The sequence below is a fragment of the Prionailurus bengalensis genome, chromosome B3 (assembly GCF_016509475.1).
Source record: "Prionailurus bengalensis isolate Pbe53 chromosome B3, Fcat_Pben_1.1_paternal_pri, whole genome shotgun sequence".
Taxonomy (NCBI): Eukaryota; Metazoa; Chordata; class Mammalia; order Carnivora; family Felidae; genus Prionailurus; species Prionailurus bengalensis.
The window spans coordinates 101,095,971-101,117,094 of record NC_057355.1 but is presented as its reverse complement, the minus strand read 5'-3'; the positions used below and the strand labels follow the sequence as shown (position 1 = coordinate 101,117,094).

Here is a 21,124-nt window from a genome sequence, read left to right as displayed (position 1 = left end):
GCAAATCTTCAGGATGGCACACACAAAAAACAAAGGTTAATGCTTCTTGGGGCACATTTCTTAGAGGGCTTGCCTAGTGTGTAAATAATTGCCTTTGTGTTACATGACTGGTGACTTCATTGAAAATCTGCACAATTCAGTTTTAGCTCTGGATTACTTCAGTTGACCTCTGTGAAGGTTTTGTCTGTGTAGAGTGGTTGTTTGATTTTAACCTGTTAGGGTTTGGGTTTTTTGTTTTGTTTTTTTTTTTTTCCACTCTATATTAAAGTAAAATTCTAAAAGAAAAGAGGTGTGTGTTAATGCTGAGTGGGCTGGTTTAGGTTTGACTTCTTTCAGTCAGGCTTTGTGAACACTGAGATGTCAGATGATGCATCCTGAACACGGAGCTCTTCAATTCCAAAATCTTCATTTGAAGGCTTTTTACTTGAACCCAAACCAAAGTACTCTCAGTGCCTCTTTTCTAAACGTTCAGGAATAACCTATCACCGGTTCAGCCTTTTCATAATCAGGGAGGATCATTTGCCTACCCTATAACAACATGACTCAGTGCTTATTTTTTTTTTGCACTTAATATATTTTTTATTTTTTTAATTTTATTTTTTATTTTTTAAAATTTATATCCAAAGTAGTTAGCATATAGTGCAACAATGATTTCAGGAGTAGATTCCTTAGTGCCCTTTACCCATTTAGCCTACCCCCCCTCCCACAACCCCTCCAGCAACCCTCAGTTTGTTCTCTATATTTATGAGTCTCTTCTGTTTTGTCCCCCTCCCTGTTTTTATATTTGTTTCCCTTCCCATATGTTCATCTGTTTTGTCTCTTAAAGTCCTCAGATGAGTGAAGTCATATGATTTTTGTCTTTCTCTGACTAATTTCACTTAGCATAATACCCTCTATTTCCATCCACGTAGTTGCAAATGGCAAGATTTCATTCTCTTTGATTGCCAAGTAATACTCCGTTATATATATATATACACACCACGTTATATATATATATATATATATATATATATATATATATATATGTATACACACCACGTTATATATATATACACACCACATCTTCTTTATCCATTCATCCATCGATGGAAATTTGGGCTCTTGCCATACTTTGGCTATTGTTGATAGTGTTGCTATAAACATGGGGGTGCATGTGTCCCTTCGAAACAGCACACCTGTATCCCATGGATAACTGCCTAGTAGGGCAATTGCTGGGTCATAGGGTAGTTCTATTTTTAATTTTTTGAGAAACCTCCATACTGTTTTCCAGAGTGGCTGCACCAGCTTGCATTCCCACCAGCACTGAAAAAGAGATCCTCTTTCTCAGCATCCTTGCCAACATCTGTTGTTGCCTGAGTTGTTAATGTTAGCTGTTCTGACAGGGGTGAGGTGGTATCTCATTGTGGTCTTGATTTGTATTTCCCTGATGATGAGTGATGTTGAGCATTTTTTCATGTGTTGGTTGGCCATCTGGATGCACTTCCTTTAAGAAGCGTCTGTTCATGTCTTTTGCCCATTTCTTCACTGGATTATTTGTTTTTTGGGTGTTGAGTTTGATAAGTTCTTTATAGATTTTATATACTAACCCTTTATCTGATATGTCATTTGCAAATATCTTCTCCCATTCTGTCGGTTGCCTTTTAGTTTTGCTGATTATTTCCTTCGCTTTTAATAAAAATCAGAAGCTTTTTATTTTGATGAGGCCCCAGTAGTTCATTTTTGCTTTTGTTTCCCTTGTCTCCAGAGACGTATTGAGTAAGAAGTTGCTGCGGCCAAGATCAAAGAAGTTTTTGCCTGCTTTCTCCTCGAGGATTTTGATGGCTTCCTGTCTTACATTTAGGTCTTTCATCCATTTTGAGTTTACTTTTGTGTATGGTGTAAGAAAGTGGCCCAGGTTCATTCTTCTGCATGTCGCTGTCCAGTTTTCCCAGCACCACTTGAAGAGACGGTCTTTATTCCATTGGATATTCCTTCCTGCTTTGTCAAAGATTCGTTGGCCATACGTTTGTGGGTCCATTTCTGGGTTCTCTATTCTGTTCCATTGATCTGAGTGTCCGTTCTTGTGCCAGCAGTGCTTATTTTTAAAACTGGATTTTAAAAATTAGTATAAATAACAGTAAGGAGTGAGCCACTTTTTATGGGCACCCTGTAGTTTTATAGTTCTTAATCCAAACCTAAAATTTTATATTTCTTCCTTATGGCAAAAACTACAAGCCATATGCACAGATTACACCGTGAGTTGGGTTGGCTCTCCCATAGCCTCTGAGGTAAATTACAAGAGTCCCAGCCATTATCATCTTCCTCCTGTTGTTTCAAAATGTTTTTTTTTTTTGTTGTACATTTTGGCTATAGTATTGGTGTTAGAATATACCATAATATGGATCATCTCTACCTCTGTATTTATTTATCTATTACTAGACCTCAACCAAGGCCTTCTTTTTCCCCTTCCACCTCTTTGCCTGTAGGATGTACTGTATGTAGTCATGCACTTTGTATTAATATATTAGAAATCTACCAATCTGTTTTGTACTTTTTATACTGTTGGATAACTATAATCAAAACTTTTACTAGGGTATTGAATAAATTTAGTCTTACTATGAAATAAAAAAAAAAAACCTGCAACACAGTTTGGATAATATTATGCCATACTGGGGAGTAGGGGGAGGAATGGCCTTGCCACAGGTTGTAGCACTCACCAAAATATTCTGCACTCCCCTTTCACATGTCACACCTGACTTGCAGCAGGGCAGAGCCATGGTTACTAGTTATGACTAATAAATTGTAAATGGAAGTAGAGTATGTCAATTATGGGCTGAGGCAGTAAAAAATCCATGTGTGATTTTATAGTCTCTTTATGGTGACTAAAAGCACAACGTATTACAGAGTGTGGCCACAACATGGTCGAACCTCCATTAGCCAGGGCCCCTGACTGACTACACGGAGAAAACACCCTGCTAATCTGTGTAAGAAATGCAGCATTAGCAAGAAATTTTTGTTGTGTTAAGCCACTGAGATTTGGATGGATTGTTTGTTATTGCAATATAATCTAGCTTATCTTGACCAATACACATATACAAACTAGCATTTATCAAGCACTTACTATACGCTAGTAATTATGCTGAACACTTTTCATCTTATCTATTAAACCCTCACAAAACCTTGTAAGACAGTACTATTATGCTGAAATGAGGAAACTGAGGCAGTGTGAGGACAAATAACTTGTCCAAGGTGGCCAGCTAAATGGAAAAGCTGGAAATGGAACCCAGGCAGTCTGGATGAAGATCTACCAAACTATTAACATAATATTATTAACAGGAATATTAACATAATCCTTGAGAGCAGGATTATGGGGAATGGTCACTCTTTGTTCTGTGTTTCTGTAATGTTACAGATTTTAAAACAACCATTCATTACCTTTGCAGTAAGCAATAAACAAATAAATGGGTACACAAACTATATGTTAGATACTTAAAGACTGAATTCAGAGTTGGAAGTCAAGTGACACTGGAGAATGGTATAATCAAGGAATGCCTAAAAATGACTCTCTGCCACCCATAGCCATACCCAGTTTTATAGGTGAATTCCAGCAAGTAAGGTGAATCATAATATATTTCACAATAAAATTGGCTTAATTTCTGCGCAGGGGCAGGAGGAGATACCCATATATATTTTAACTTTCAGCAAGGAAGGAGTTAATAAAATAGGCTGTGCCAACAGCAGGATGAATGTTGTGGTTCTAGGAATGTCTTCCAGTATTTAAGAGCACTCTTCAAAAGAAAAGTAATTATAATAAAACAATTCTTTATACCTAAAAGTGGCCTCATTAAATGCACATTTTAAATGTTCCATTCAATCATATTTAAACAAAATATATATGGCATAATATATTATAATAAAGTGTACATGTGCTTATTCTGGCTACCCTGGATCTGATTTTGAAAATTCAACAATGTCTGACTCTGGACAGGAGGAAACTGAAAGACCAAAATACAGTTTCCCCAGACTCTGGGCAGCTGGCTGTTCTTGGCTGCCTAGCCTCACTTGGCCTCTATTGTTTTTTAAGCCTGGTTGGTTCTCCAGCCTTCCCATTGATTCTATAAACTAACAATCCTTCCACATTTGGTTTCTATTGCTTGGAAGCAGGAAGCTGACTACCAAGCAGTAGATATAGGCAACTGTATAATGTGAAGACACAGCACCTACGAAAAAATGAGCCACTTTTGAAGGTCTGAACAAGACATATGTTGTTATCTATAACATGTTAATAAATACACTTCACAGTTCTATTAGATTTGAGATGTTTTACATACAACCACATTTCTCCTAGGTTTGATCCTGTGCTTCCCTTCCAGGAATTGCTGTCATATCCGAGTGTCCCTAACTCCACACATAAATAGCCCTGTGCTTTATCACCAGTCATGTTTCTTTTATAACATCACACTTTCCAAAAAGTGTCATTATGTAACATGATCTACTCAACAGTAAAAATGCTATAAAGTTTTGGTTTAACATTATAAAAAATAAATTACTGAACTGTCTTATTAGGTTAAGTTTGAAAGTCTATAAAATATAACACAGCCTCATCTATAACAAAATGAAAACCACCTGAGTTTCATTTGTCTTATGGAAATAATAATGCCTGTCTTATCTCCCAGTATTAACATAAGGATCAAATAATTTATGAACATTAATATGTTTAAGGTATGTACCATATTTCATCAAATCTTAAGATACATCTACTCTAAGACCTATCATTAGTTTATATACCACAAAAAAAGAATACGGCCAATTAAAAACTATAACACATACTTTCTTAACACTTAGAAATTCTATTTCAAAACCTAGCAAAAGAGACATTTATGTAAGTAGACATAGATTGTTATATATAATTCTTGTGCAAATATTACAAGAAAAATATGAATGAAATAAATGGGTTAAGGTATTCTTAACAGTTTTCATTGAACCCAACACTCCCAAATCATTTCTCAACTCAATCACTGATAGCATGTTTTCCCACATAATATCATGATCTTTGCCAGCAGAAACATTGATGATATAGCATTTCTTATAAGAATCCACAAACTGTTTTTCTGGTTCAAGACAGTGACAAAAGAGAACCTTAAAGTCACCTCCTTTCACAGACACACTGAATCTTCAGCTACATACAGAACAATCCCCTCTGAAAGAAATCTAGAAACTAGCTGAGTGACTCTTACACATCAGGCAAGTGAGAAAAAACTCCCACTGAAATGAGTAGGAAAGCCTCAGACACAATCTCATCCCTGGAGCAGCAACACACAACTAGGAGGGAGCTCACAACTCCCAGCTTCTCTCTGAGGAGAGAAGGGCTTGGACACCAGAGCTGGCACCACAACTTTTAAGACTTCTACCTGAGAAATGGACTCACAAAACATCTAGCTCTGAAAGCCAACAGGGACTTACATCCACGAGATCCACAGTCTATAGGGAACTAATAGTTCTTACAGGATATGTGTGGACTCACCATGGCTTGGCCCTCAGAGCCCAGCGCAGAGGGAGCAGACTGAATCATGCCCAGTTTCCCCATGAAAGAAGCTATTGCTTACCTTTAAAGCTTTGGCTTGAGGGGCAGGTTTCTAATTTAAAACACTTCTGGAGGCCAACTGCAGTATTCTCCAGAAACCACAGAGACTGGTAGGGACAACTTCCTGTTCTCCCTCTGCCTCACTCCAGGTAGGTCATCAGTATATCCCAAAAAGGAGCTCGTCCACATGTCTGGTGCCCCAGTTTTTGCAGCTGCTCCCAGAGGAAGCCCTCTAATGGGGCTTATGTTTGCAGGTACCACAAGACTGTAAGAGAGAAACCATTCTTAAGGAGGTATCCATCCCTCACTGCACACTGCAGAGGCAGCAGATTGACATGCAACCTTTTTGTGAAAGAGGCCTATTAGTTTATCTCTCAATAGCTGTGACCTGTGGGGCAGGCTTCTATCATAACACACATCTAGAGGCCCATTGCCATCCTCTCCAGAAACCAGGAACGCCAGCAGGCACCATCTTTGTGCTCTCCCTTGGTCCCACTCCACGTTACCAACGTCTTTGAGAAAGGAGCTTATGCATAACGGGTGCCACCCTGGCTTTTGTGGCTGCCCCCCAGAGGACACATCTCTTGATAACCTGGCACTGGTAGCCAGTGGGACTCGTGTTCATGGATTCAGTGGGTTGGTAGCAAACAAAGAAACAATTCTTAACTGTCTATCCCCCTCAGGGCTTGATGTGCAGAGGGAGCAGACAGAAACACACATCTCCCAGTCTGCCCCTGAAGGAGGTATATTTACATACGTAATTTAATTAATTTTTTTTTTTTTGAGAGTGAGAGAGCATGAGCAGGGGAGGGGCAAAGAGAGAGGGAGAGAGAGAATCTTTTTTTTTTTAATGTTTATTTATTTATTTTCAGAGATGGGGGGAAGAGCAGAGAGAGGGAGAACAAGAATCTTGAGCAGGCCCTGCACTGTCAGTGTGGAGCCCAATGCAGGGTCGACCCACAAACCATGAGATCATGACCTGAGCCGAAATCAACAGTCTGACGCTTAAATGAATGAGCCACCCAGGTGCTCCAAGAGGTATATTTACATACTTTAAAAAGAAGTGGCTCAATGATGAAAATACCCAAGTCTGAGTATCAGAGGCCTTCCAATCTACCTGATGCATGATCTTTGTAGTTCTGAGAAGCAAAAGTAATTTAAAACAATAAGGGCTTATGTCTAGAGTTAGGAATGCATGCGTGTGTGGATGTGTGTTCATAAAAGTGACAGTAAAATAGTGAGAACTTGGTGATGGATGAGTAAGATATGTGTGGGGGTAATTATGTATGTGTATGAAAGACTAATCAGCTCTAATCAATGATGAAAAGGTTTTAATACAGACCTTTATAACTACAAGGGTTTCTACACTTTCTCTGAGCTCAAAATGAAAAATTTTTTAAAGAAAGTTAAAAAGATGCTCCCTGAGTGCTTCTAATCTGTCTGCATTTAGTGCTGACTGAGATCTTCCCCTTTGGGACAATGAGAAATATTGGCACACCCTCAACTACTGGAAGCCACTAAGAACGTAGAAGGCCATTTGGACAACCACAAAATTTTGAGAGAAAACCACAAGGAAGTCAGGATTGAATAATAAGGTTCATTGCCTAAATGAGACCACCCCTTCAAGACCGAGAAACGTGGTTGTTTTATCTAATGCACAGAAAATCAACAGAAAGAGTCAAGAAAAATGAATAGAGGAATATGTTCCAAACAAAACAACAAACTAAAACCTCAGAAAAATTCCTTAATGAAAGAGAGATAAGTGATTTACCTGACAAGAAGTTCAAAACAATGGTCATAAAGACCACTTGCTGAGGTCAGGAAAACAATGCATGAACAATGCATGAACAAAGTGAGAATTTCAACAGGAGATGAAAAATATAAGAAAGTACCAAACAGAAGTCACATACCTGAAGAATTTAATAATTGAACTGAAAAATTCAATAGAAGGTTTTTTTTTTTTTACATTTATTTATTTTTGAGAGACACAGAGAGACAGAGCACAAGTGGGGGAGGAACAGAGATAGAAGGAGACACAGAATCTGAGATGTCAGGCTCTGAAATGTCAGTACAGAGCCCGATGCGGGGCTCGAACTCACAAACTGTGAGATCGTGACCTGAGCCAAAGTCCGATGCTTGACCGACTAAGCCACCCAGGTGCCCCTCAATAGAAAGTTTTAATAGCAGATGAAGTGAAAGAAAAAATCAGCACACTCTAAGATAGGGCAGTAGAATTCATCCAAAAAGAGGAGCAAAAAGAAAAATAAAATAGGTTAAGGGACTAACAGGACAACATCAAGAGGCCCAACATTATAGGGGTCCCAGAAGGAGAAGAGAAAGGGGCAGAAAAAAGTCTTTAAAGAAGTAATGGCTGAAAGCTTCCCTAACCTGAGAAAGGAAACAGACATCCAGATCCAGGAAGTTCGAAAGAAGATGAATTCAAAGAGACCCACACCAAGACACAGTATAATTAAATTATCAAAAGTTAAAGACAAGGACAAAATATTAAAAACAGCAAGAGAAAGACAACTTGTTATGTATAAGGAAACACCCATAAGACTATCAACAAATTTTTTCAACAAATTCTTGCAAGTCAGAAAGGAGTGGCATGATATATTCGCCGAGCTGAAAGAAAAAATCTGCCAACCAAAAATACTCTACCTGGCAAAAAAAATCCTTCAAAATTGAAGGAAAGAAAAAGAGTTTTCCAGACAAGCAAAAGCTGGAGGAGTTCAGCACCATTACACCGAATCCACAAGAAATGTTAAAGGAATTTCTTTAAGCTGAAATGAAAGGGGGCTAATTAGTAACAGGAAAACATACGAGAGTATAAATTTCATTGGTAAAGGTAAATATATGGTTAAGTTCACAATAATTTAATGTAATGGTGGTAGGTTAATCATTTATAAAACTAGTATGAAGGTTAAAAGACAAAAGTAGTGAAAAATAACTATAATTACAATAATTTGTTGATGGATACACAGACAAAAAATATAAATTGTTAAATCAAAAACATAAAAGGGGGGCAGTAAAAATGTAGAGCTTTATAATTAAGTTGGACTTAAGAGTTGTTCTCAACTTGAGGCTCTTGGGTAGCTCATTCAATTAGGCATCCAACTTCAGGTCAGGTCATGATTTCACTGTTGGTTTGTGGGTTCAAGCCCTGCATTGGGCTCTGTGCTGACAGCTCAGAGCCTGGAGCCTGCTTTGAATTCTGGGTCTCTCTCTCTCTCTCTCTACTCTTCCCCAGCTTGTGTTCTCTTTCTGTCTCTCAAAAATAAATAAATATTTTTTTAAAAAAAATTTAAGTTATTATCAACTTAAAATAGACAGTTATAAATATGTTTTATGTAAGCCATGCTGTAACCACAAAGCAAAACCTATACTAGATTCATAAAAGGTAAAGGAAAAGGAATCTAAGCATACCAATACAGAAAATCATCCAATCACAAACGAAGAGAACATAAGAAAAAGGAACAAAGGAATTAGAAAACGATGAACACAATGGCAGGAAGTCCATACCTATCAATAATTACTTTAAACGTAAATGGACTAAATTCTCCTATTAAAAGACACAGAGTGGCTGAAGAGATTTTAAATATATAAATATCCCAACTATATGCTGCCTATAAGAGACTCATTTCAACTTTAAGAACACACACAGGGAAGGGAAGGTATAGGAAAAGACAGTGTATGCAAATGAAAATCAAATGACAGCTAAAGTAGCTATACTTGTATGAGGAAAAAAATAGACTTTAAGACAAACCTGTAATAAGAGACAAAGAAGTTATTTACATAGGGGCACCTGGGTGGCTCAAAAGGTTAAGCATCTGACTTCAGCTGAGGTCATGATCTTGTGGTTCATGAGTTCGAGCCCTGCTTTGGGCTCTGTGCTGACAGCTCAGAGCCTGGAGCCTGCTTTGGATTCTGTGTCTCCCTCTCTCTCTCTCTGGCCCTCCCCTGCTATCTCTCTCACAAAAATAAATAGACATTAAAAAAATTTTTTTATGATTTTTATGATTAAAAAATTTTCTAATGATAAAGGGGTCAATCCAGTAAGATGATGGAACATTTGTAAATTTACATACACCCAACATAGAAGCACCTAAATATATAAAGCAAATATTAACAGACCTAAAAGGAGAAATAAACAGCAATCCAATAACAGTAGGAGACTGCAATACCTCACTGTCATCATTGGATAGATCATCCAGACAGAAAATCAATAAAGAAACATAGGACTTAAACAACATGTTAGACCAGGTGGTCTTAACAGACATTTATAGAACATTCCATCCAAAAGCAGCAGAATAAACATTTTTCCCAAGCACACATGGGACATTCTCCAGGGTAGATCACAAAGTAAATCTTAATAAATTTAAAACACTGAAATAGGGGCGCCTGGGTGGCGCAGTCGGTTAAGCGTCCGACTTCAGCCAGGTCACGATCTCGCGGTCCGTGAGTTCGAGCCCCGCGTCAGGCTCTGGGCTGATGGCTCGGAGCCTGGAGCCTGTTTCCGATTCTGTGTCTCCCTCTCTCTCTGCCCCTCCCGCGTTCATGCTCTGTCTCTCTCTGTCCCAAAAGTAAATAAACGTCGAAAAAAAAAATTAAAAAAAATAATAATAAATAAAACACTGAAATAATATCAAGCATTTTTTCCCAAACACAATGGTATGAAACTAGAAAACAATTACAAGAAGAAAACTGGAAAACTGACAAGTTATGTGGAGATTAAACAACATGCTACCAAACAACCAATAGGTCAAAAAAGAAATAAAAATAAAAATAAAATTTTGAGACAAATGACAATGAGAATATAACATACCAAAATTTATAGGATGCAGCAAAAGTAGTTTTAAGAGGGAAGTTCACAGTGATAAATACCTATATTAAGAAATAAGAAAGATCTCAAATAAACCACCCAACTTTATACCTTATGAAACTAAAAAAAGAATTAAGCCCTAAGTTAGTAGAGGGAAGGAACTAACAAATATCAGAGCAGAAATAAATGAAGCAGAGACTAAAAAAATCAGTAGAAAAGATCAATGAAACCAAGAGCTGGTTTTTGAAAAGATAAACATTTAGCTAGACTCACCAAGGAAAAAACAGAGAGAAAACTCAAAATAAAATCAGATATTAAAGAGATGTCACAATTGACACAATGGAAATACAAATAAGAGAGTATTATGAACAACTTCATACCAACAAACTAGACAATGTAGAAGAAATAAATACATTCCTACAAACATACAACCTACAAAGACTGAATCATGAAAAAAGAGAAAATCTGAACAGACTAATTACTAGTAAGGAGATTGAATCAGTAATCAGAAACCGCCAAGAAACAAAAGTCCAGATGGCTTCCCTGGTGAATTCTATCAAATGTTTAAAGAATTAATACAAATCCTTCTCAAACTCTTCCAAAAAATTGAAGAGGGGGGAACACTTCCAAACTTATTTTATGAGGCCAGCATTAAATATCAAAACCAGATAAAGGCACTAAAACAAAAGGAAAATACAGACTAATATCCCTGATGAACACAGATGTAAAAATCCTCAACAAAATATTAGCAAACTGAATTCAACAATACATTAAAAGGATGCAGCAAAAGCATCTGACAAAACACAACATCCATTCATGATAAAAACTCTCAACAGAGTACAGAGAGAAAATACCTAAACATACTAAAGACAATATAAAATGAGCCCACAGCTAACATCATACTCAATTGTGAAAAACTGAAAGCTTTTCTTATAAGATCAGGAACAAGACAAGGATGTCTACCCTCACCACTTTTATTTAAAATAGTACTGGGAGTCCTAGCTAGAGCAATGATGCAAGATAAAGTAATAAAAAGCATCCAAATCAGAAAGTAAACTGTCTCTACATGCAGATGACATGATACTATATATAGAAAACCCTAAAAACTTCACCAAAAAAAAAAAAACTCATTAGAATAATAAGTTGTAGGATACAAAATCAATATACAAAAATGAGTTGAGTCTCTATACACTAATAACAAACTATCTGAAAGAGAAATTAAGAATACAGTTCCATTTACAATTGTTTCAAAAGAATAAAATGCCTACTCTAAGACATTGATGAAATAAATTGAAGTCACAAATGGAAAGATATTCCATGCTCATGGACTAGAAGAATTAATATTGTTAAAATGTCCATTCTACCCAAAGTAATCTACAGATTCAATGCAATCCTTATCAAAATTCCAATGGCATTTTTTCACAGAAATGGAAAAAACAATTCTAAAATTTGTAACAGAACCACAAAAGATCCCAAATAGCCAAAGCAACTCTGAGAAAGAGGAACAATTCTGCAGGCATCACACTTCCTGATTTCAAACTATATTACAAAGCTATGATAACGAAAACAGTATGGTATTGGCATAAACACAGCCACATAAATCAGTGAAATAGAACAGAGCCCAGAAATAAACCCATGCATATATGGTCAATTTATGACAAAGGAGCCAAGAATATACAGTAAGTAAGGAATAACATAGCAGAGGAAAGGGCTCAATAAATGACATGTGCAACATGCTTGACAGTATTAACAGCAGGATGAAAGAGGCAGAAGAACAAAATAGTGACCTAGAAAACAGAGTAATGGAAGCTAATCAAGCTGAACAAAAGAAAGAGAAAAGAATAATGCAAAATGAGAATAGACTTAGGGAACTCAGTGATTCCATCAAATTTAATAACATTCACATTAGAGGAGTACCAGAAGAAGAAGAGAGAGAAAAGGGGGGCAGAAAATTTATTTGAAGAAATAATAGCTGAAAACTGTCCTAACCTGGGAAAGGAAATACATATATAGATCCAGGAGGCACAAAGATATACCAGGAGGCACAGAGAACCCTCAACGAAATTAACAAAAGCAGATCCACACCAAGTCATATTATAATTAAAGTGGCAAAATATACTGATAAAGAAAAAATTATTAAAGCAGAAAGACAAAAGGAGATAGTTACATACAAGGGAAACCCCACAGGCTATCAGAGGACTTTTCAGCAGACACCTTCCAAGCCACAAGAGAGTGGCATGTTTTATTCAACATGCTGGGGAAAAAATAATCTGCAAGGCTATCATTCAGAAGAGAGAGAGAGAGAGAGAGAGAGAGAGAGAGATTCCCAGACAAACAAAAATTAAAGGAGTTCATGACGAGTAAAGCAGCCCAGCAAGAACTATTAAAGACACTCTTCAAGTAGAGACCAAAAGTGACAGTACAAAGGTAAGAAACACAAACACAGTAAAAATGAATCTTTTTATAAAATATCACTCAAGGTACTCACAAAATAAAAAGATGTAATATATGACACCATATACCTAAAACGTAGGGAGAAGAGGAGTAAGAATGGGTTCAAACTTAAATGACCATCAACTTAATGTAGACTGCTATATACAAAAGAGGTTATATACAAACCTAATGGTAATCATATGTCAAAAGCCACTAAAATATGCAAAGAATAAAGAGAAAGAAATCCAAATTTATCACAAACAGTAAACCAGGAAAAAGAGAAAGACCAGAAAGGATCAGAGAAAATCTTCAGAAACAGCCATAAAACAAGAAATAAAATGGCAATAAATACATATCTATCAATAATTACTTCAAATGTAAATGGACTAAATGCTCCACTCAAAAGACATACAGTGACAGATGGATAAAAAAACAAGACTCATCCATATACTGCCTACAAGAGACTCATTTTAGTCCTAAAGACACCTGCAAATTCAAAGTGAGGGGATGGAGAAACATCTAACATGCAAACAGATGTCAAAAGAAAGCCAGTGTAGCAATACTTATATCAGACAAACTAGACTTTAAAACAAACACAATAACAAGAGACAAAGAAGGACACTATATAATAATAAAGGGGACAATCCTACAGGAAGATATGACAATTGTAAATATTTATGCACCCAACACAGAGGCACCCATATACATAAAACTGTTAATAACAAACATAAAGGAACTAATCTGATAATAACACAATAATGGTAGGGACGTTAACACCCTACTTACATCAATGGACAGATCATCTAAACAGAAAATCAATAAGGAAACAGTGGCTTTGAATGACATACTGGAACAGAACATTCCATCCTAAAACTCCAGAATACACATTCTTTTCAAGTGCACATAGAACATTCTCCAGAACAGATCACACAATAGCCCACAAAACAAGCTTCAATGATTTCAAAAAGATTAAAATCATACCATGCATCTTTTCTGACCATAATGAATAGAAGTCAACCACAAGAAAATATCTCGAAGACCACAAATACATGGAGGTTAAATAACATGCTACTAAACAATGAATGCATCAACCAGAAATAAAAGCAGAAATTAAAAAGTACATGGATACTGGGGCCCCTGGGTGGCTCAGTCGGTTAAGCATCCAACTTCGGCTCAGGTCATGATTTCACGGCTCATGAGTTCAAGCCTCACATCAAGCTCTGTGCTGATAGCTCAGAGCCTGGAGTCTGCTTTGGATTCTGTGTCCCTCTTTCACTGTGCCCCCCCTTGCCCATGCTCCTTCTCTCCCTCTCTCTCTCTCTCTCTCTGTCTCTCTGTCTCTCTCTGTCTCTCTCTCAAGAATAAATAAAACATTAAAAAATTTTAAAACAAGGTACATGGATACAAAAATGAATACACAATGGGCCATAACCCTTGGGATGCAGCAAAAGCAATTCTAAGAGGGAAGTTTACATGTCAACAAACTAGACATCTAGAAGAAATAAATTCCCCAAAACCTCCCAATATGTAATGAGGAAGAAATAGGAAATTTGAACAGACCAGTTTCCATCAATGAAGTTAAATCAGTAATTAAAAAACTCCCAACAAAAAAAAGTTCAGGACCAGATGGCTTCAAATCCTACCAAATATTTATTTATTTATTTTTTTATTTATTTATTTATTTATTTATTATCATATTTATTTTTTCCAACTGTCCCTACAAGAGGTTTTATGTATTCTATTTTACAGAAGAGGAACCTGAGACTCAGAGAGGCAAGATAACTTTTCCAGGGTTGCTCAGGTTACAGTTAGAATTATAAGTCAGATCTAGATACCTAGGCAAAGCATCAGCTTTTTTTATTATTATTTTTTTTAATATGAAATTTATTGTCAAATTCGTTTCCATACAACACCCAGTGCTCACCCCAACAGGTGCCCTCAATACCCATCACCCACCCTTCCCTCCCTCCACCATCAACCTTGTTTTTTCTGTTTTTGTTTTTTAATTTTTTTTTGACGTTTATTTATTTTTGAGACAGAGAGAGAGCATGAATGGAGGAGGGTCAGAGAGAGGGAGACACAGAATCTGAAACAGGCTCCAGGCTCTGAGCTGTCAGCACAAAGCCAGACGGGGGGCTCGAACTCACGGACCGCGAGGTCATGACCTGAGCCGAAGTCGGCCGCTTAACCAACTGAGCCACCCAGGCGCCCCTGTTCTCAGTTTTTAAGGGTCTCTTATGTTTTGCTTCCCTTCCTCTCTAACCTCTTTTTTTTCCTTACCCTCCCTCATGGTCTTCTGTTAAGTTTCTCAGGATCCACATAAGAGTAAAAACATACGGTATCTGTCTTTCTCTGTATGACTTATTTCACTTAGCATAACACTCTCCAGCTCCATCCACGTTGCTACAAAAGGCCACATTTCATTCTTTCTCATTGCCATGTAGTATCCCATTGTGTATATAAACCACAATTTCTTTATCCATTCATCAGTTGACGGACATTTAGGCTCTTTCCATAATTTGGCTATTGTTGAGAGTGCTGCTATAAACATTGGGATACAAGTGCCCCTATGCATCAGTACTCCTGTATCCCTTGGGTAAATTCCTAGCAGTGCTACTGCTGGGTCATAGGGTAGGTCTATTTTTAATTTTTTGAGGAACCTCCACACTGTTTTCCAGAGCGGCTGCACCGTTTGCATTCCCACCAACAGTGCAAGAGGGTTCCCGTTTCTCCACAACCTCACCAGCATCTGATTTGTTCATTTTAGCCACTCTGACTGGCGTGAGGTAGTATCTCAGTGTGGTTTTGATTTGTATTTCCCTGATGAGGAGCGACGTTGAGCACTTTTCATGTGCCTGTTGGCCATCTGGATGTCTTCTTTAGAGAAGTGTCTACTCATTTTTCTATTCATATTCAGTTTACTGCCCATTTCTTCACTGGATTATTTGTTTTTCAGGTGTGGAGTTTGGTGAGCTCTTTATAGATTTTGGATACTAGCCCTTTGTCCGATATGTCATTTGCAAATATCTTTTCTCATTCTGTTGGTTGCCTTTTAGTTTTGTTAATTGTTTCCTTTGCAGTGCAAAAGCTTTTTATCTTCATGAGGTCCCAATAGTTCATTTTTGCTTTTAATTCCCTTGCCTTTGGGGATGTGTCAAGTAAGAAATTGCTGTGGCTGAGGTCAGAGAGGTTTTTTTCCTGCTTTCTCCTCTAGGGTTTTGATGATTTCCTGTCTCACATTCAGGTCCTTTATCCATTTTGAGTTTATTTTTGTGAATGGTGTGAGAAAGTGGTCTAGTTTCATGCTTCTGCATGTTGCTGTCCAGTTCTCCCAGCACCATTTGTTAAAGAGACTGTCTTTTTTCCATTGGATATTCTTCCTGCTTTGTCACAGATTAGTTGGCCATACTTTTGTGGGTCTAATTCTGGGTTTCTATTCTATTCCATTGGTCTATGTATCTGTTTTCCTGCCAATACCATGCTGTCTTGATGATTACAGCTTTGTAGTAGAGGCTAAAGTCTGGGATTGTGAAGCTTCCTGCTTTGGTCTTCTTCTTCAATATTTCTTTGGCTATTCGGGGCCTTTTGTGGTTCCATACAAATTTTAGGATTGCTTGTTCTAGCTTCAAGAAGACTGCTAGTGCCATTTTGATTGGGATTGCATTGAATGTGTAGATAGCTTTGGGTAGTATTGACATTTTAACAATATTTATTCTTCCAACCCATGAGCATGGAATGTTTTTCCATTTCTTTGTATCTTCCTCAATTTCCTTCACAAGCTTTCTATAGTTTTCAGCATACAGATCTTTTACATCTTTGGTTAGGCTTATTCCTAGGTATTTTATGGTTCTTGGTGCAATTGTGAATGGGATCAGTTTCTTTGTCTTTCTGTTGCTTCATTATTAGTGTATAAGAATGCAACTGATTTCTGTACATTCATTTTGTATCCTGAGACTTTGCTGAATTCATGTATCAGTTCCAGCAGACTTTTGGTGGAGTCTACAGGGTTTTCCATGTATAATATCATGTCATCTGCAAAAAGTGAAAGCTTAACTTCATCTTTACCAATTTTGATGCCTTTGATTTCCTTTTGTTGTCTGATTGCAGATGCTAGAACTTCCAACACTATATTAAACAACAGCGTTGGGAGTGGACATCCCTGTCGTGTTTCTGATCTCAGGGGGAAAGCTCTCAGTTTCTCTCCATTGAGGATGATGTTAGCTGTGGGCTTTTCATAAATGGATTTTATGATGTTTAAGTATGTTCCTTCTATCCCAACTTTCTCGAGGGTTTTTATTAAGAAAGGATGCTGAATTTTGTCAAATGCTTTTTCTGCATCGATTCACAGGATCATATGGTTCTTTTATTAATGTGTTGTATCACATTGATTGATTTGCAAATGTTGAACCAGCCCTGCAGCCCAGGAATGAATCCCACTTGATCATGGTGAATAATTCTTTTTATATGCTGTTGAATTCGATTTGCTAGTATCTTCTTGAGAATTTTTGCATCCATATTCATCAGGGATATTGGCCTGTAGTTCTTTTTACTGGGTCTCTGTCTGGTTTAGAAATCAAAGTAATACTGGCTTCATAGAATGAGTCTGGAAGTTTTCCTTCCCTTTCTATTTTTTTGAATAGCTTGAGAAGGATAGGTATTATCTCTGCTTTAAACGTCTGGTAGAACTCCCCTGGGAAGCCATCTGGTCTGGACTCTTATTTGTTGGGAGATTTTTGATAACTGATTCAATTTCCTCACTGGTTATGGGTCTGTTCAAGCTTTCTATTTCCTCCTGATTGAGTTTTGGAAGTGTGTGGGTATTTAGGAATTTGTCCATTTCTTCCAGGTTGTCCAGTTTGTTGGCATATAATTTTTCATAGTATTCCCTGATAATTGCTGTATTTCTGAGGGATTGGTTGTAATAATTCCATTTTCATTCATGATTTTATCTATTTGGGTCATCTCCCTTTTCTTTTTGAGAAGCCTGGCTAAAGGTTTATCAATTTTGTTTATTTTTTCAAAATCCCAACTCTTGGTTTCATTGATCTGCTCTACAGTTTTTTTAGATTCTATATTGTTTGTTTCTGCTCTGATCTTTATTATTTCTCTTCTTCTGCTGGGTTTGGGGTGTCTTTGCTTTTCTGCTTTTATTTCCTTTAGGTGTGCTCTTAGATTTTGTATTTGGGATTTTTCTTGTTTCTTGAGATAGGCCTGGATTGCAATGTATTTTCCTCTCAGGACTGCCTTTGCTGCGTCCCAAAGCGTTTGGATTGTTGTATTTTCATTTTCATTTGTTTCCATATATTGTTTAATTTCTTCTCTAATTGCCTGGTGGACCCATTCATTCTTTAGTAGTGTGTTCTTTAACCTCCATGCTTTTGGAGGTTTTCCAGACTTTTTCCTGTGGTTGATTTCAAGCTTCATGGCATTGTGGTCTGAAAGTATGCATGGTATGATCTCAATTCTTGTATACTTATGAAGGGCTGTTTTGTGACCCAGTATGTGATCTATCTTGGAGAATGTTCCATGTGCACTCGAGAAGAAAGTGGGATGCAGAGTTCTAAATACATCTGTCAAGTCCATCTGATACAATGTATTATTCAGGGCCCTTGTTTCTTTATTGATCCTGTGTCTAGATGATCTAGCCATTATTGCAAGTGGGGTATTGAGAAGTTACCCCACATTTTTATCAATAAGTTATCAAAAGTTACCACATTTTTATCAATAAGATTGCTTATGTTTGTGATTATTTTCTATATCTGGGTGCCTCCGAATTTGGTGGCTAGACACATATAATTGTTAGCTTTTCCTGATGGATAAATTCTGTAATATTATATAATGCCCTTCTTCATCTCTTGTTACAACCTTTGATTTAAATTCTAGTTTGTCTGATATAGTATTGCTACTCCAGCTTTCTTTTGACTTCCAGTAGCATGATAGATAGTTCTCCATCCCCTCACTTTCAATCTGAAGGTGTCCTCAGGTCTAAAGTGAGTGTCTTGTAGACCGCAAATAGATGGGTCTTGTTTTTTTTTATCCATTCTGATACCCTATGTCTTTTGGTTGGAGCATTTAGCCCATTTACATTTAGTGTTATTATTGAAAGATATGGGTTTAAAGTCATTGTGATGTCTGTAAGTTTCATGCTTGTAGTGATGTCTCTGGTACTTGGTGGTCCTTGCAACATTTCACTCACAGAATCTCCCTTAGGATCTCTTGTAGGGCTGGTTTAGTGGTGATTAATTCCTTCAGTTTTTGTTTGTTTGGGAACACCTTTATATCTCCTTCTCTTCTGAATGACAGACTTGCTGGATAAAGGATTCTCAGCTGCATATTTTTTTCTGTTCATCACATTGAAGATTTCCTGCCATTCCTTTCTGGCCTGCCAAGTTTCAGTAGATAGGTCTGTCACTAGTCTTATTGGTCTCCCTTTATATAGAGTTAGAGTATGTTTATCCCTAGCTGCTTTCAGAAATTTCTCTTTATGCTTGTATTTTGCCAGTTTCACTATGATATATCATGCAGAAGATCAATTCAAGTTACGTGTGAAGGGAGTTCTCTGTGCCTCTTGGATTTCAATATCGTTTTCCTTCCCCAGATCAGGGAAGTTCTCAGCTATGATTTGTACAAGTACACCTTCAGCCCCTTTCTCTCTCTCTTCCTCTTCTGGAATTCCTATTACATGGATATTGTTGTGTTTGATTGTATCACTTAGTTCTCTAATTCTCCCCTCATACTCCTGGATTTTTTTTATCTCTCTTTTTCTCAGCTTCCTCTTTTTCCATAATTTTATCTTCTAATTCACCTGTTCTCTCCTCTGCCTTTTCAATGCGCGCTGTGGTCACCTCCATTTTATTTTGCACCTCATTTATAGCATTTTTTAGCTCCTCCTGTTTATTTTCTTTTCTTTTCTTTTTTTTTTTTTAGCTTACACAAAGGCAGTTTATTACCAGAAAACAAAAATTTGAGGAATCCTGTTCACAGACGGCAACCACGGCGACCCCCCTTCCTGCGGGTGTTATCGGAGGGGATGGGGGTGACATCCTCAATCCACCCAATCTTCATTCCTGAGCGGGCAAGGGAACTGAGGGCCAACTGGGCCCCAGGTCTGGGGGTCTTGGTTCTATTTCCTCCTGTGGCCCGGAGTTTGATGTGGACAGTGGTGATGCCCAGCTCCTTGCACCTCTGGGCTACATCCTGGGCAGCCAACATGGCAGCATAGGGAGAGGACTCATCTCAGTCAGCCTTCATCTTCATCCCACCAGTCACACAGCAGATGGTTTCCTTGCCAGAAAGATCGGTGACATGGACAAAAGTGTCACTGAAGGATGCAAAGATGTGGCACACGCCAAACACATTTTCTCCTTCAGCTACCTGAGGTCCAAGACTCATGACCTGTTCTTCTTTCTTTTCTTTCCTCTTTCGAGGTGCCATTTCTGCACATCTTCCCTAGACTCCGCAACCAGAAAGCCTCCTGTTTCTTAGTCCCTTGATCTCTGTAGCAATAGATTCTTTGCTGTCCTCTATACTTTTTTCAAGTCCAGTGATTAATTTTATGACTATTATTTTAAATTCATGTTTTGTTATATTGCTTAAATCGTTTTTGATCAATTCGTTAGTTATCGATACTTCCTGGAGTTTCTTTTGAGGAGAATTCTTCCGTTTTATCATTTCGGATAGTCCCTGGAGCTGCACAGAACTGCAGGGCACTTCCCCTGTGCTGTCCAGAGTAACTTGGGTTGGTGGGCGGGGCGCAGTCAGACCCAATGTCTGTTCCCAGCCCACGGCTGGGGTCACAGTCAGACTGGTGTGAACCTTATCTTCCCCTCTCCCAGGGGCAGGACTCACTGTGGAGTGGTGTGGCCCCTGTCTGGGCTACTTGCACACTGCCAGGCTTGTGGTGCTGCTTTGATGGGATCTGGCGTATTAGCCAGGTGGATCCACAAGGTGCACGGGGGTGGGAGGAGCAGGCTTGGCTCGCTTTGCCATTGGTGGTCCCCTGTGGGAGGGGCCCTGTGGCACCAGGAGGGAGGCAGACCCATCGGAGGGATGGATCCACAGAAGCACAGCATTGGGTGTTTGCATGGTGCAAGCAAGTTTGGTGAGGTGAACTGGTTCCCTTTGGGGTTTCAGCTGGGGGATGGGAGAGGGAGATGGCGCTGGCCAGCGCCTTTGTTCCCCTGCTGAGCTGAGCTCTGTCGTCCGGAGCTCAACACCTCTCCCTCCCGGTGTCCTGGTGTCCTCTTGCCCTCCCGCTCTCTGACTAGAGCTGTTGACTTAATCCAGATGTTAAGTCCCGCTGGCTG

The 21,124-nt window shown here is 38.2% G+C and overlaps 2 non-coding genes and 1 pseudogene across 2 annotated transcripts; 2 read left to right on the top strand and 1 right to left on the bottom strand.

Moving 5' to 3' along the window:
• The first annotated feature begins 6,629 nt into the window (after positions 1–6,629).
• LOC122469880 lies at positions 6,630–6,708 on the top strand. The gene has a single exon (XR_006293760.1). It is a non-coding gene; the product is annotated as a small nucleolar RNA U2-19 (small nucleolar RNA).
• Positions 6,709–6,875: 167 nt separating this feature from the next.
• LOC122469879 lies at positions 6,876–6,945 on the top strand. The gene has a single exon (XR_006293759.1). It is a non-coding gene; the product is annotated as a small nucleolar RNA U2-30 (small nucleolar RNA).
• A 12,785-nt stretch (positions 6,946–19,730) lies between these two features.
• Positions 19,731–20,283, bottom strand: LOC122469100 (annotated as a pseudogene).
• Positions 20,284–21,124: the final 841 nt, after the last annotated feature.